At 39.8% G+C, this 15310-nt stretch overlaps 1 long non-coding RNA gene across 4 annotated transcripts; it reads right to left on the minus strand.

Annotated features, from left to right (window-relative positions):
* Window positions 1-11299: 11299 nt before the first annotated feature.
* Window positions 11300-15259, minus strand: LOC110918592. 4 transcript variants are annotated; one of them, XR_004883192.1, is made up of 7 exons: window positions 13158-15259; window positions 12966-13085; window positions 12757-12888; window positions 12576-12653; window positions 12406-12466; window positions 12182-12324; window positions 11300-12073 (listed from the first exon to the last, which is right to left on the minus strand). It is a non-coding gene; the product is annotated as an uncharacterized LOC110918592 (long non-coding RNA). The 4 variants fall into 4 exon arrangements; XR_004883190.1 differs by having other exon boundaries at window positions 11304-12073; window positions 12182-12466; XR_004883191.1 differs by lacking the exon at window positions 11300-12073 and having other exon boundaries at window positions 12103-12324.
* Between the last annotated feature and the right edge of the window lie 51 nt (window positions 15260-15310).

A 15310-nucleotide genomic window follows, 5' to 3' on the forward strand; every position in this document is an offset into this window, starting at 1 on the left:
TTACTGTCACGTTGAGCACGGGGGCGTGTTCAGTGAGCACGGCCCCGTGTTCAGACTCTGTATCTGGGTATCTACTCTAAAAATATGCAGCACGGGGGCGTGTTCAGTGAGCACGGCCCCGTGTTCAGGCTACTGTAAATGCAAAACTAAACTAAAATGCAGAAAAAATGCGCGCGTTTTGAAAAGGTTTTGAAAAACTGATTAGGCCGTGGATTTTAAGCTTTCTTAAAATCCTTGTGTCCCCGGCAACGGCGCCAAAAACTTGATGCGTGTGTAGTGTAATATTATTTTGATGAGTATTTAAGCCCTTTTTACACTTTTAGCCAAGTTTTAAATTTATAAAACACGATATTCACTAACACTAAACACACATATGGGCAAGTGCACCCATCGTGGACGTAGTATAGTGTTGGTAAGATACCGAGGTCGTCCAAGGACACAAGAGCTTTTAATACCGGTTTATCCTCAACGTCTAATCAAATCAAAAAGTGAGAAAAATGTTTTAAACTAAGAAAAATAAAAACTAACTAAATGCTGAAAATAAAAATAAAATAAAAACAGATAGACAAGATGAATCACTTGGATCCGACACGTGTATTAGTATAACCTTTGGTTATTTTCGCACTTTTGCACTTGTTTAAGAGATTATCTTAGTTATTGTAGTAGGCCCCTCTTTTGAAGGCGACGTTACCCTCAACCCAGTAGTTTGAGTCAGCAAGGATACAATCCTAAAGGGTCGGATTATTGAAAGATAATGAATTAAGTTATTAATGCAAATTGTGGTAGGCCCCGCTTTTGGCGGTGACGTTACCCTCGGCTAAGTAGTCTGAGTCAGCAGGGATACAGTCCTAAATAGCCGGGTTATAGTATTAATAGTAGTTAACTTATGAGGGGGTCAAAGAGTTTGGATCCCCGCCATCCAATACCTATGGGCATTGAAGGAGATCCTACTAAATTTGACCCAGGTCCCAAGCAGGACCTCTAAACGCTGAACAAGGGCAAGACCCTTACCAAACCGTTCCCTTAACCCCCGACCAGGTAGCCAACATACCTCCATATAGACCGTGGAGATATGAATGGTGAAAATCTTTTATTTTATATAGACAGTAAAATAATGCCAAGACACCACGGACAAACGATAAGGAAAGATCACCTTCAACATAAGTAACTAGTTATTAAAGTCATTAATACAAAACCAAATAAAAAGTGCAAAAGATTAAAAATAAAAAGTATTATACTAAACACTTGTCTTCACCAAGTGATGTAAGAGACTTAGGCAAACATGGCCTTGATTGTCAAGAACTCTTACGATCAATCTTGGATCCCGAGACGACTCACACACTCTACGATGGACAATGGATGATGGTGGTGGATGATGGTGTTATGGTGGTGATGGGTGGTGGATGAGGTGTGAGAGAGGTGGTGTGCCAAGGGATGAGGGAGAATGAAACCAAGCTCCTCTATTTATAGGCTGAACAGAAGGCTGGACACGGCCCCGTGTCCGCTGGACACGGCCCCGTGCCCGTCTGACATTCTCTCACTTCATTAATTGTAATTGCGAATTACAATTAATGCGCCTGCTGTACTTTCACCACGCCCCCGTGCTCGCTGGACACGGCCCCGTGGTGGGCAATGGAAGCTTCTACTGGTTTGTCTTTTCTGCTGCTTCCTGGGCACGCCCCCGTGTTCGCTGGACACGGGGCGTGTTCAGACTCTGTTTCTTCTCCTTTGCCTTGGGAGGTGCCGTTGAGGGTCCGGGCAGTCCACTTTTGTTCCTTTTTCTTGTATTTATGGTAGAATTAGTTGTCTTTTTGCTTCTTTTGTGATTTTGAGCTCATTTCATCCTGAAAATACAAAAGGAAGACAAAAACACTCTTTTTCCAACATTAGTACTTAAAAGGGTTAGTTTTATGCCTTAATTGATGTGATTTATATGTTGCATTTTACACTCATCAAATACCCCCACACTTGAACTTTTGCTTGTCCTCAAGCAAAACTCTTTAAATGTGGCTTACACTCTCAAATGGAATAGGTAGAAGAGAAGTTTTTTAGCTTGTCCTAGAGTGTCGGGAATCCAAGGTTTTTATAGGTTTTATTTTTATTTATTTACAATCCTAGTCGTTATGATTTATTTTGAACGTTTCATAAGATGAATTACTTATTTGGGCATAGCATGCCTTATTAAAATTCCATTTATATACAAGTTCACATACCTCACGGGGGATCACTCAACACTCGGCCGAAGGTGTATATTTTTAGTGAATCACTCGAGAGCGGCACGGAACTTACGTCTTCCATAGGCTTGCCAAGCAATCAATCCTCCTCCTTTTTTAACTTTTTACCTTTGTAAATATCAAGAGGACTTTTTGGGTGAAGGCTTGGGTTTAAAGGTGGGTGGTTGGTTAGTGGTTAGTAAAAAGGGCGAAAATCGTAACAAGCGTCGGTTTTTGTGAAGTACCTTGTTTTTAGTGACTTTTTATTTTGAAGTATTTCTCCAAACAAGCTTTTATAGCTTTTGTTTGTTTTTGACTTCATCATCATCATTTTTTTTTTTCAATCGTCACATAAAAAGGTGAGTTTACGAAAAAGCGAACTTGTTACTAAAAAAAATAAATAAAAAGGTTTTTGGTGGGTAAAAAAAAGGTTTTGGGGTAATGAAATGAAAGGTTTAGGCTCAAAGGGGCTATCTAGGGGGATTTTGGGTAGGTAAAAAAAAATTGAAAAATAATGGTTTTGAAAGAAAAAATGGTTAGTCCTAATGCCTCCATCATTTACTTACTTGGGTTTAAGTTGGTAAGGACCGGGAATGTATCGTCGTGGCAAGTTCTAGATTTGTAAGGACCGAGCGGCTATTCACACAAGAAACGAAAAATGAGCATTTAATCTAAATATGTGTATTTTTGTGCTCAATAAAGGCTCAAAACTCACTTTTGTGGGAATGGGTTTTTAATGTGACCAAGCATATATAATCGAATTTTTAACTAGACTTGTTATACCGTTTCATAATTTTCTTATGTTGGTTCTTTTTTTTTATCACGACGCTATCGGTTGTAAATTTGTAAAAATATAACCTTTCTAGAACTTGTTATTCCCAACTTAAACTAAGACAAGTAAATAAATAAAAAAAAGTGAAAAAGTTTTTGAAAAAATTTGGGGTGTTTAGCGGTTCCAATAGAGTTTTGTGTAAGGCTTGTGTTTAGGATTTTGCAAAATTTCAAGGGTTTTAGCATCCCCCCCACACTTAAATTACACATTGTCCTCAATGTGTCCAAAAATAATGTTTTTGGTTGATTAGAATGTATAAAAGTGGGTTAAAAAGCAAAGATTTATGTTACTGGCAGTCTGGACACGGCCCCGTGCCCATTGGACACGACCCCGTGGTGAACTGCCAGTAACGATAACTTACAGAAGCTGAACACGGGGGCGTGTCGGCTGGACACGACCTCGTGTCTGGCAAAAAATTGCAGGTCAGTAGCCAAACAGCAGATCTGGGAGATGAACACGGGGGCGTGTCGGCTGGACACGTCCCCGTGTGGACAGTCTGTTAGCCTGAAAAATAGGTTTTGTCTCCCGGTTTCTCCATCATGGGGCTGCAAGTGCTAATGTTTAGCACTCTAACCCTCGCCTTGCACCTGTTTAAACACTAAATACCAACCAAACAAGCACAAACCATCCTAAATTACCATTGTCAAGCATCATCCAAACACAAAGTAAAAATAAAACAAAGATAAAAAGTAGTTAGAGAAAGTAAATTGTTCGACAAATGGCACGCATGCCATGAATTGTTTGATAGATAGAAGGGCACTTAAACCTGTGGGCTCATCACCAACCAGCCCCTTGTTCTTCCAAGCCTCCTACTCCATGTCTTCATCACTACCATCACCTCCACCCCCGTGCCTCGCCATGTCCTCCCGGATGCTACCGATATCATCTTGTATATCGTTAATGTTGCGTTCGATAGCTCCAACCCGGTGGTGTGTGTTGTTGGCGAGATTGTAGGTGTTCCTTGTGCACATGAGGTTTTCCTGCAAAAGATCATGTAAACTTTGAAAGTTAGGAAAACCACCTCCTTGAGAGGAGGATTGGCCCGCATCGCCTTGGGGTGGATACTGAAAATGGGGATGTGGTGCATGAAGAACTAGAGCCTCTTGCGGATTCCCTGCATAGCCTTGCGTTCTCTGAAAGCTCACCGTCCCGTCCTCCGCTTCATAAAGCAAGTTCATGGATCGGCAAATGTGATAATCGACCCGTCCCGACCATGGACTCCTTTCGAAGGACCTTGGGATATTCGTGAAGTGCTTGAAAAGACGGTACACCCATCCTCCGAAGAAGATCGGTGTAGGAGCATGAGCAAGGCGGTTTAGGTGCATGTTTCGCAGTAGGAGGTACGGAACATCTAGAGGCTTCTGGTTGTGGATGCAGTGAAGGACAACCAAATCTTTCAACCCAACAACACCACTACTGTTGTGGCATTGGTTCAGCGAGTACGATAGGAGCCTGTGGATGTATCGGTATAGTGGGTCCCTCAGTTTGGTACTTTTGGTGCTGCTCGGGTTGTAGATTCCTTCACCTATTTGAGCCCATGCGGCTTGGCGTTCAGTTGCATCCAAGTCTCGTAACCCCCATGTATTCTCTTCATTCCCCGCTTCCTCTTCACTATATAGCCCGATGATGGCTCTAAACTGTGCCATGGAGGTTCTAAACGTGGTCCCTCCACATCGAAATTCGACCGCGTCATGATCAAACGGTTCGCGCCTCGAGTTGAAAATGAAGGTGCTGTAGAACTCCATCGTGCATTGATGTACCGACCACAGTCGGGTGGTCAACGCGACATGCAGTGGACCCCTCACAATGTTGTTGAAGCGGTCAAGTTGGTTCACCATGGTTAGCAAATCAGTACACGCCCGCCTTGGGTACTCTTCCGGTCTTGTTTGTAGAACCTCGTACCGTGCCCTAGCGTCCAGTTCATTTGCGCTAAACCTTGTGAATTTCGACATCTGAAAAGAATACATAAAAAGTTAGTACGAAACAAGGAAAATCAGAGTGAAACTGCAAACAGTGGGCTGGACACGGCCCCGTGTTCAGCGGACACGGCCCCGTGTCCAGGCGTCTGTAACCCAAAAATTCCATTTTTCGTCCCGGTTTCGAAAACCTGAAAATTTTTAGCCCAATAGTAGCGGTTTCCCCCGAAAATGAAACCCTAAGTGTCATTTTTCCCAAAACAAACCGTTTACCCTTTCAATTTCGTGTTTTTCGGTTCAAGAACAAGGGTTTGGAGTTTTATTTGGAAATCGGACAAATCTATCAACAATACATGCGTATTTACTTTCTACTATTCTAATCTAAACTACTACTAACAAATTTCATCAAAAATTTTGAGTTCGATCCGGATGAACATGAAGAACCCTAGATTTTTCCCCAATTTTTGATGTTTTAACTACATGCAAGTAACTAATCTAACTACTAATGAAGATAGAATCATACCTTGACGTTGTTAGATTCGGTGATGACGTTGAAAAACTGCAGAAAATCGCCTCAAACCAGAGAGTTTTCGGCTAAACGGGGCGTGTGGAATGGTGTAACTGATAGGAAAAGAGGGTTTTATCCCGACAGTCGCCTCGACACGGCCCCGTGCCGGGCAAAGTTTTTAAAATTTTTTTTTTTTTTTTTGTGCTCGTGTGCATGCCCCTTATTTCCGAAAAAATGGTTAGAAGATTTACCGGCTTTTTAAACGTACACTTACCTGTAACATGTCGGGTATGAGTTTATTCGTTAACCGTTTGAAGTGAGATCTCCTCTTCCTCATCCTCAATGGATCCTCGGTAGAGTTTCAGCCGTTGGCCATTGACTTTAAATGGTGTCCCATTTCGAGTTTTAATTTCTACTGCACCGTGTGGAAAAACATGGGTGACGGAAAAAGGTCCTGACCACCTAGATTTTAACTTACCAGGAAATAATCGAAGTCGTGAATTAAACAATAGAACTTGGTCTCCAACCCGAAATTCATTAGATTTAATATATTTATCATGCAAATTTTTCATTCTTTCTTTATAAATTTCGGAGTTAGAATATGCACAATTCCTAAGCTCGTCTAATTCGTTTATTTGACAAAATCGATTTTTACCGGCATTTTCCAAATCTAAGTTTACGTTTTTTATTGCCCAGTAGGCTTTGTGAGCTATTTCTACTGGCAAGTGACAACTTTTTCCATAGACGAGTTTATATGGGGTTGTGGCTATAGTGGTTTTATAAGCAGTTCGAAAAGCCCATAAAGCCTCGTCTAATTTGTCGGCCCATTCTTTTTTATTTATTCCTACGGTTTTTTCAAGTATTCGTTTTAAACCTCGATTAGTCACTTCGGCTTGCCCATTTGTTTGAGGATGATATGCTGTTGAGACCCGGTGATAGACCCCATACCTTGTTAATATTTTTTCGAGTTGATGATTGCAAAAATGGGTACCTCTATCACTTATCAAAGCCTTTGGTGTCCCGAAACGAGAGAACAGCTTTTTCAGAAATTTTACCACCACTCTTCCATCATTTGTTGGAAGAGCCTCGGCCTCTGCCCATTTAGACAAGTAATCGACTGCCACAAGTATATATTTGTTTCCCTTCGAAGGTGGGAAAGGTCCCATGAAATCGAGTCCCCACACATCAAAGATTTCACAGACGAGAATGCCATTTTGAGGCATTTCGTTTTTGGAAGAAATATTACCTGATCTTTGGCAGGCATCACATGTCTTTACAAGGTTTTGTGCATCCTTGTAAATGGTCGGCCAGTAAAATCCTGAATCAAATACCTTTCGTGCGGTACTTGCGGCACCATGATGTCCTCCGTATGGACCTTCATGACAATGATGGAGAATTCTTCGTGCTTCATTACCATAGACACACCTTCGGATGAGCTGGTCGGCACACATTTTGAAAAGATAGGGTCTTCCCAAAAGTAATGCTTTACATCAGCAAAGAATTTTTTTCTTTGATGATGTGGCCATCCTTTGGTGACTACACCGCTAGCTAAGAAATTAGCGTAGTCGGCATACCATGGTTCTTGTCTACTCTCCATCATTTCCAAGGATTCCGTGGGAAATTTCTCGTTGATTTGCTCGTCTCTGGTTGTCTCCAAAGCTGGGTCTTCTAAGCGTGAGAGATGATCTGCAGCAGTGTTTTCTGCTCCTCTTTTGTCCTTGATTTCAATGTCGAATTCTTGGAGGAGTAGAATCCATCTTATCAAACGGGGTTTTGCGTCTTGCTTCTTGAAGAGGTACCTGATGGCTGCATGGTCTGTATAGACTACTGTTTTAGAAAGAACAAGATAAGAACGAAATTTATCAAAAGCAAATACCACTGCTAGTAATTCTTTTTCTGTAGTTGTATAATTTTCTTGCGCATCATTAAGAGTTTTACTAGCATAATAAATTGGGTGGAAATGTTTTTCTTTTCTTTGTCCCAAGACTGCTCCAACAGCGAAGTCACTTGCATCGCACATGATTTCGAAAGGAAATTTCCAATCTGGCGCTATCATGATAGGTGCATTGACTAGCATTTCCTTGAGGGTTAGAAATGCTTGATTGCATTCCTTGTCAAAGATGAAGGGTGCATCTTTTTCAAGTAATTTTGTTAGAGGCCTTGAAATTTTTGAAAAGTCTTTGATAAACCTTCTATAAAATCCGGCATGTCCTAGGAAACTTCTGATTGCTCGCACGGAGGATGGAGGAGGTAATCGAGAAATAGTCTCTATTTTTGCTCGATCAACTTCCATTCCTTCGCTTGAGATTTTGTGACCGAGTACTATTCCCTCTGTTACCATGAAATGGCATTTTTCCCAGTTAAGGGCGAGGTTAGTTTCCTCACATCGGGATAGCATTCGTTCAAGATTATCGAGGCATTGGTCGTATGAGTCTCCAAAGATGGAAAAGTCATCCATGAAGACTTCCAATGTCTTTTCGATCATATCATGGAAAATGGCGACCATACAACGTTGGAATGTTGCAGGCGCATTACATAGACCGAATGGCATGCGTCGATATGCAAAAGTTCCGTAGGGACATGTGAAAGTTGTTTTCTCTTGGTCTTCTGGTGCTATCGGTATTTGAAAGTAACCTGAAAAACCATCTAAGAAACAATAAAATTTATGACCGGATAATCTTTCTAACATTTGATCAATGAAGGGCAAAGGAAAGTGGTCTTTCCTAGTTGCTTCATTTAATCGCCTATAATCTATACAGACTCTCCATCCTGTGACGGTTCTCGTTGGTATTAATTCATTTTTCTCGTTAGTTATTACCGTCATACCTCCTTTCTTTGGGACTACTTGAACGGGACTTACCCACGGGCTATCGGAGATAGGGTAGATTAGTCCGGCGTCGAGTAGTTTGATGACTTCATTCTTAACCACTTCTTGAACATTGGGGTTCACTCTTCGTTGTGGTTGAATTACCGTCTTGTAGTCATCATTCATTAAAATTTTGTGCGTGCACATGGAAGGGCTTATTCCTTTAATATCTACAAGCTTCCAAGCGATCGCATTTTTGTGTTTTTTAAGCAGGTTAACTAATTTCTCTTTCTCTATATTACTTAATTTAGATGAAATAATTACGGGTAAACTACCTTCTTTGCTAGAAAAGCATATTCCAAACCTTTAGGAAGTTCTTTGAGCTCAATGGGTGGGTCTTTAGAAGACACCTTATTTTGTGGCTCATCTAGATCAAGAACTTTAAAAGTTTGTTCTATGGCTATCTCTTCCTCGACAAAGTGGTCCTCTTCGTTGGTTGTATCGGGTGGTTCAGCTCCATCTTCAATTAGGGGGTCATTGTTGCCAAAAGGATATTTCATTGAGCGCTCAAGATCTATGCTCCTTTTGAATGCCCCTAATTGGAGAGGTAGATTGTTAAATTTCCGGTTTTTCAAAGCTCTATGAGTTTGTACAAAAGGTTTTCCCAAGACTAAGGGGGCGTCATCTAGGATGACGAAGTCGGTTGGGATTACCATTTGATTTGTTTGAACCAAAACATCTTCAACTATACCGATTGATTTTATTACTTTCCGATTGGATAGAAAAATGGGTATTTGAAGTGGAGTAAAATCACTAACACTTAATTTTTCAAAAATGTAGTTAGGCATTATGTTAACACAAAGATCCTTATCGATGGTGATATTGCTAATAAATGAATTTTGAAAGAAACATGGAACCGGTGTAATGTTAATTTCAAAAGGGTCTTCTTTTATTAGCGAGGTTTGATCATTAGTTAACTTAACACTTACTAAGTCTTTGATTTTAGCACTAGTGTTTAACTCTTTTAAAAACTTGGCATGAGGGGTTATTAAACAATGATTTTCGAAAGTAGGTGACAAGAGGTGAATTTCTTCAAAATTAGACTCTTCTTGAATTTTAACATTATCGGACTCACCATTTTCGTTGTTTAACTCATGTGTCGGTTTTTCACTTTCTTGTTCTTCCATTTTTACACTTTCAACTATCTCTACGTTATTATCATTTTTTAGCTCTTCTCTTGCGCGGGATTCCTCTTCCCTTGCGCGAGATTCTTTTATGCAACGTTCGATAGTTTTAATGTGTTCTAATATCCTATTGGTCACTTCGGTGAGATTGAAAGAATTTGGATCCTCAAAGCTTGAATCCGGTTGTTCGATCCTTGGTTCCTCATAGTATTCATATGAAGTAGATGGTTCACACCATTGTTCTTCATTGTAAGTATATGATGGATAAGGGTCGAAACTTTGTTCTTCATAGTACTCATATGAGGTGGGTTGTTCACGCCATGGTTCCTCATAATAAGAGTATGAAGGTGGTGGCTCATATCTTGAGTCTTCAAAGTATGAGTATGAAGGCTCATACCTTGGTTCCTCAAAATATGAGTATGAGGGAGGATGTTCATACCTTTGGTCTTCATAGGATGTGTATGAAGTTGATGGCTCGTACCTGGGCTCCTCATAATGGTTGTATGAATTGGATGGTTGATATGAGTTATTATATTGAACCGAGCGTGCGTTACGACAATTAGTGCAATAATTACCCCTATAATCATCCTCATCATAGGTGTAGTTGTAACCTCTTGAGTATTGATCCATAAGAATCACTCAACAGATCACAACTGAGTCTCGGGACCAGAAAACAAAAATAAAGACGGAAACAGAAGCTGGACACGGCCCCGTGTTCAGTGGACACGGCCCCGTGTTCAGGGTCTGTATCTGGGCGTTTTAATTAAATTTACTGGTCACGTTGAGCACGGGGGCGTGTTCAGTGAGCACGGCCCCGTGTTCAGACTCTGTATCTGGGTATCTACTCTAAAAATATGCAGCACGGGGGCGTGTTCAGTGAGCACGGCCCCGTGTTCAGGCTACTGTAAATGCAAAACTAAACTAAAATGCAGAAAAAATGCGCGCGTTTTGAAAAGGTTTTGAAAAACTGATTAGGCCGTGGATTTTAAGCTTTCTTAAAATCCTTGTGTCCCCGGCAACGGCGCCAAAAACTTGATGCGTGTGTAGTGTAATATTATTTTGATGAGTATTTAAGCCCTTTTTACACTTTTAGCCAAGTTTTAAATTTATAAAACACGATATTCACTAACACTAAACACACATATGGGCAAGTGCACCCATCGTGGACGTAGTATAGTGTTGGTAAGATACCGAGGTCGTCCAAGGACACAAGAGCTTTTAATACCGGTTTATCCTCAACGTCTAATCAAATCAAAAAGTGAGAAAAATGTTTTAAACTAAGAAAAATAAAAACTAACTAAATGCTGAAAATAAAAATAAAATAAAAACAGATAGACAAGATGAATCACTTGGATCCGACACGTGTATTAGTATAACCTTTGGTTATTTTCGCACTTTTGCACTTGTTTAAGAGATTATCTTAGTTATTGTAGTAGGCCCCTCTTTTGAAGGCGACGTTACCCTCAACCCAGTAGTTTGAGTCAGCAAGGATACAATCCTAAAGGGTCGGATTATTGAAAGATAATGAATTAAGTTATTAATGCAAATTGTGGTAGGCCCCGCTTTTGGCGGTGACGTTACCCTCGGCTAAGTAGTCTGAGTCAGCAGGGATACAGTCCTAAATAGCCGGGTTATAGTATTAATAGTAGTTAACTTATGAGGGGGTCAAAGAGTTTGGATCCCCGCCATCCAATACCTATGGGCATTGAAGGAGATCCTACTAAATTTGACCCAGGTCCCAAGCAGGACCTCTAAACGCTGAACAAGGGCAAGACCCTTACCAAACCGTTCCCTTAACCCCCGACCAGGTAGCCAACATACCTCCATATAGACCGTGGAGATATGAATGGTGAAAATCTTTTATTTTATATAGACAGTAAAATAATGCCAAGACACCACGGACAAACGATAAGGAAAGATCACCTTCAACATAAGTAACTAGTTATTAAAGTCATTAATACAAAACCAAATAAAAAGTGCAAAAGATTAAAAATAAAAAGTATTATACTAAACACTTGTCTTCACCAAGTGATGTAAGAGACTTAGGCAAACATGGCCTTGATTGTCAAGAACTCTTACGATCAATCTTGGATCCCGAGACGACTCACACACTCTACGATGGACAATGGATGATGGTGGTGGATGATGGTGTTATGGTGGTGATGGGTGGTGGATGAGGTGTGAGAGAGGTGGTGTGCCAAGGGATGAGGGAGAATGAAACCAAGCTCCTCTATTTATAGGCTGAACAGAAGGCTGGACACGGCCCCGTGTCCGCTGGACACGGCCCCGTGCCCGTCTGACATTCTCTCACTTCATTAATTGTAATTGCGAATTACAATTAATGCGCCTGCTGTACTTTCACCACGCCCCCGTGCTCGCTGGACACGGCCCCGTGGTGGGCAATGGAAGCTTCTACTGGTTTGTCTTTTCTGCTGCTTCCTGGGCACGCCCCCGTGTTCGCTGGACACGGGGCGTGTTCAGACTCTGTTTCTTCTCCTTTGCCTTGGGAGGTGCCGTTGAGGGTCCGGGCAGTCCACTTTTGTTCCTTTTTCTTGTATTTATGGTAGAATTAGTTGTCTTTTTGCTTCTTTTGTGATTTTGAGCTCATTTCATCCTGAAAATACAAAAGGAAGACAAAAACACTCTTTTTCCAACATTAGTACTTAAAAAGGGTTAGTTTTATGCCTTAATTGATGTGATTTATATGTTGCATTTTACACACATCAGTCGGCGACGGCCTCTTGAAACTCGATTCTCATTTTTCGCTCCTTGCACTCCCAGTTGATCGGTAACGCGTCCCGATGCTCCAGTTTCCGACCCGGTGACTCGTAAAGCTCCCGAAAAGCTCCTTAAACTTCATCAAACCTGCAAAACACATATTTGATTAAAAGTAGGCTATCCGAGTTTAAAACCTATGTAAAAACATCAAGTTATGCAATGACGAACACCGGTTTTCAACCACGTATCACTGTGTATAAGTAATTTTTCTCCTATTTCAACACCACACCTGTGTATACACAAACAATTTGTAGTCACTATATCTTCGGTATGATTCTCGCACCGCACCTATTTGAATTTAGCATATCAAACTGCAAACAAGTATAAAAGAAACTTACAAAAGCCGTCTTCGAAAATTTCTGGTGGTAGATTGATATGTACGAACAAGAAGACCAACTCCAATTCCGACACCAACCCTAACACCAAGAATGGATTTTAATAATTCGATTTCATTTTTTATGCTTGGAAAATATGTACTTAACACATGGCAAATCTGATGAAAAAATTAAAACAACTTACTGCATCCATAAGTTGTCTAACTGGTTCCGCAACGCAAAGACAGGGCCGGTTGCTGGAATCACGACACTGGTGTAGGTTGTTCGAAAAATTATGAACTAATTTAGGGCTCAATATCAACATCCTGATCTTAACCTACCCACACACATGCAATTAGCACAGAAACTGATCCATACAAATCATAACCAGATGAACATCAAATAATCACTTACATCTTTCTCTCGTAGTCCAAGCTCTACATGAATCGAACAGCTAGATTACTGGAGAAATAAAGCATGTAGGATGGGGGATTTAGCCCTATTGTTCACCATATCTTGAAATACAAACAAAACCTACCCCAAAAAAAAAACAATAACTTTATGCGAAATTAACCAACAAATTCGTATAAAGAAATGGTGTGGAACCTTAAATCATCAGCAGAAGAGAAGAGCAGAGTTGATCATTGAGAAATCGAGCAGGAACTTTGTAGCTGATTTCATTGATCCTCTTCTTAATATGGGATGGCTGGAAACGGACGTGGAAATTGAAAGAGGAACGATTGAATTGCACAAAATGATAATCAAATTGAATGCTTCACAACTGATGAGATGAATAGGAGTGCAGGGGGTAAAGATGGAACAAAAGGGTAAAAAATTGGTATTTTAACTTGGCTTTTCACATGTCATCTTAAAATTTGATGAGAATTTACTATTTGGTACATGGGAATATAGATATATATAGACTAGCAATTATATCCGCCTTGGGGATAACGTAATTTTTTAGTGTCGTGTTGAGACTGGTTATTTTAAAATCCAAATAAAAGGAAATCACACTTAGTAAGACCGTGGGGTATGGTGGGGCTTGGGTTGGAGGCGTGAGTTGACACGTGGAGTTCGAGCCCCCCACCGCCCAGTGACGTGTCCGTGGGGCATGGTGGGGCGTGGGTGCACCGTGTGGTTGGCAGATTATTAAAAAGAAAAAAATACAAAAATTTTAAAAAATTCACACAACATATAAAAAAAACTTAAAATTTTATTAAAAATTCACACAACATATAAAAAAAACCTAAAATTCACACAACAATATCATGTTTGACCGGGTTGTCGCCCCTTCATTGCGTCAACGACGCTTGTCCCCAAGGAAATTCTGAAACGCAAACAAATAACAAAAGAAAATAGAAATAAAGGACTCCCCTGAGACTTGTGGCTGATTTCATTGATCCTCTTCTTAATATGGGATGGCTGGAAACGGACGTGGACTAGGCCTTACAAAAGGTTATATATATATAGGGAAAGGGTATAATGTGAACCACCTTGAGTTCTGAGAACAGTGTGAACTAGGCCTTACAAAAGGTTTTTTCGAAAAAAAAAATCCCAAAAATTAAAAGAAAAATCAACTGTTTCAGAAAACTAAAAAAAATGTGGCCTACTGAAATTTACGTCGCTGTAAAAAAATACTAGTGACATCATGGTTTTGTAAAAAAATTACATAAGTGTGAATGGAGCATAAATACTGGCTCGACAATTTTTTTGTTTTACGGATATGTTTGTAACATTTTCATCTACGTTTGTGAAAACAATGGTGGCAAAACTTGCACGGAAAGTAGGAGTTCTCACAGCTCAAAGTGGTTCTTGATTGAACCGGATATGAAACCCTTTCAGTTGAGAAAGCCTAGAAAACTCTAACCTCCCAATATTCCAGAAAATTGGGTATTACATAATGGTACTCCGAAACAACAATATATAGATAATAATCCTATAAATATTATACAAACATCTGAAGGATCTGTTCAGATACAGTTTGATCAATATAAACTTAGAATATATTGAAAAAAAATCACACATGTAATATACATGTTTTTAAGGGTTTTGAGCAAAAAAAATGCGCCGACCAGATTTTTTTTTAAATAAACAAGTTTTTGTGTAACATATGTTATAGTCATGTGTAACATATGTTACAGTCGCGTTGCACAAAATTTGTTAGTTTTTTTAAATATCCTCTCGGCGTTTTTTTTTATGCTCAAAACTCTTAAAGTTATAGTCGCGTTGAACAAAATTTGTTTATTTTTTTTTAAATATCCTCTCAGCACTTTCTTGTTTTTGTTTTTTTTTTTTTTGTTTTTTGCTCAAAACTCTTAAAAACATGTATATTACATGTGTGATTTTTTTCAAAAGCAAAAAATGTCGGAGGTTAGAGTTTCCTAGGTTTTCTCAACTAAAAGGGTTTTCTCCCAATACTTCCATTATATATACATATATATATAGAGAGAGAGAGGCCGGTTATTGTACAAATTTCCTTACGTACGCTGCGTACGAGATGCAGTATCAACATGCAATTTTTTTTGAACATGCGATTTTGGTTTTCTTTTTAACATGCGATTTTTTTATAACATGCGATCTTTGGTTTTTTACAACATGCGAGATTTCCTTTCTGGGGTTATAACATGCGAACTTGCCATAGCGTACGCTCGTACGTTAAGGCATTTTGCACCATACACTTTTTTCTCTCTCTCTCTCTCTCTCTCTCTCTCTCTATATATATATATATATATATATATATATATATATATATATATATA

The sequence above is a fragment of the Helianthus annuus genome, chromosome 16, assembly GCF_002127325.2.
Source record: "Helianthus annuus cultivar XRQ/B chromosome 16, HanXRQr2.0-SUNRISE, whole genome shotgun sequence".
Classification (NCBI taxonomy): Eukaryota; Viridiplantae; Streptophyta; class Magnoliopsida; order Asterales; family Asteraceae; genus Helianthus; species Helianthus annuus.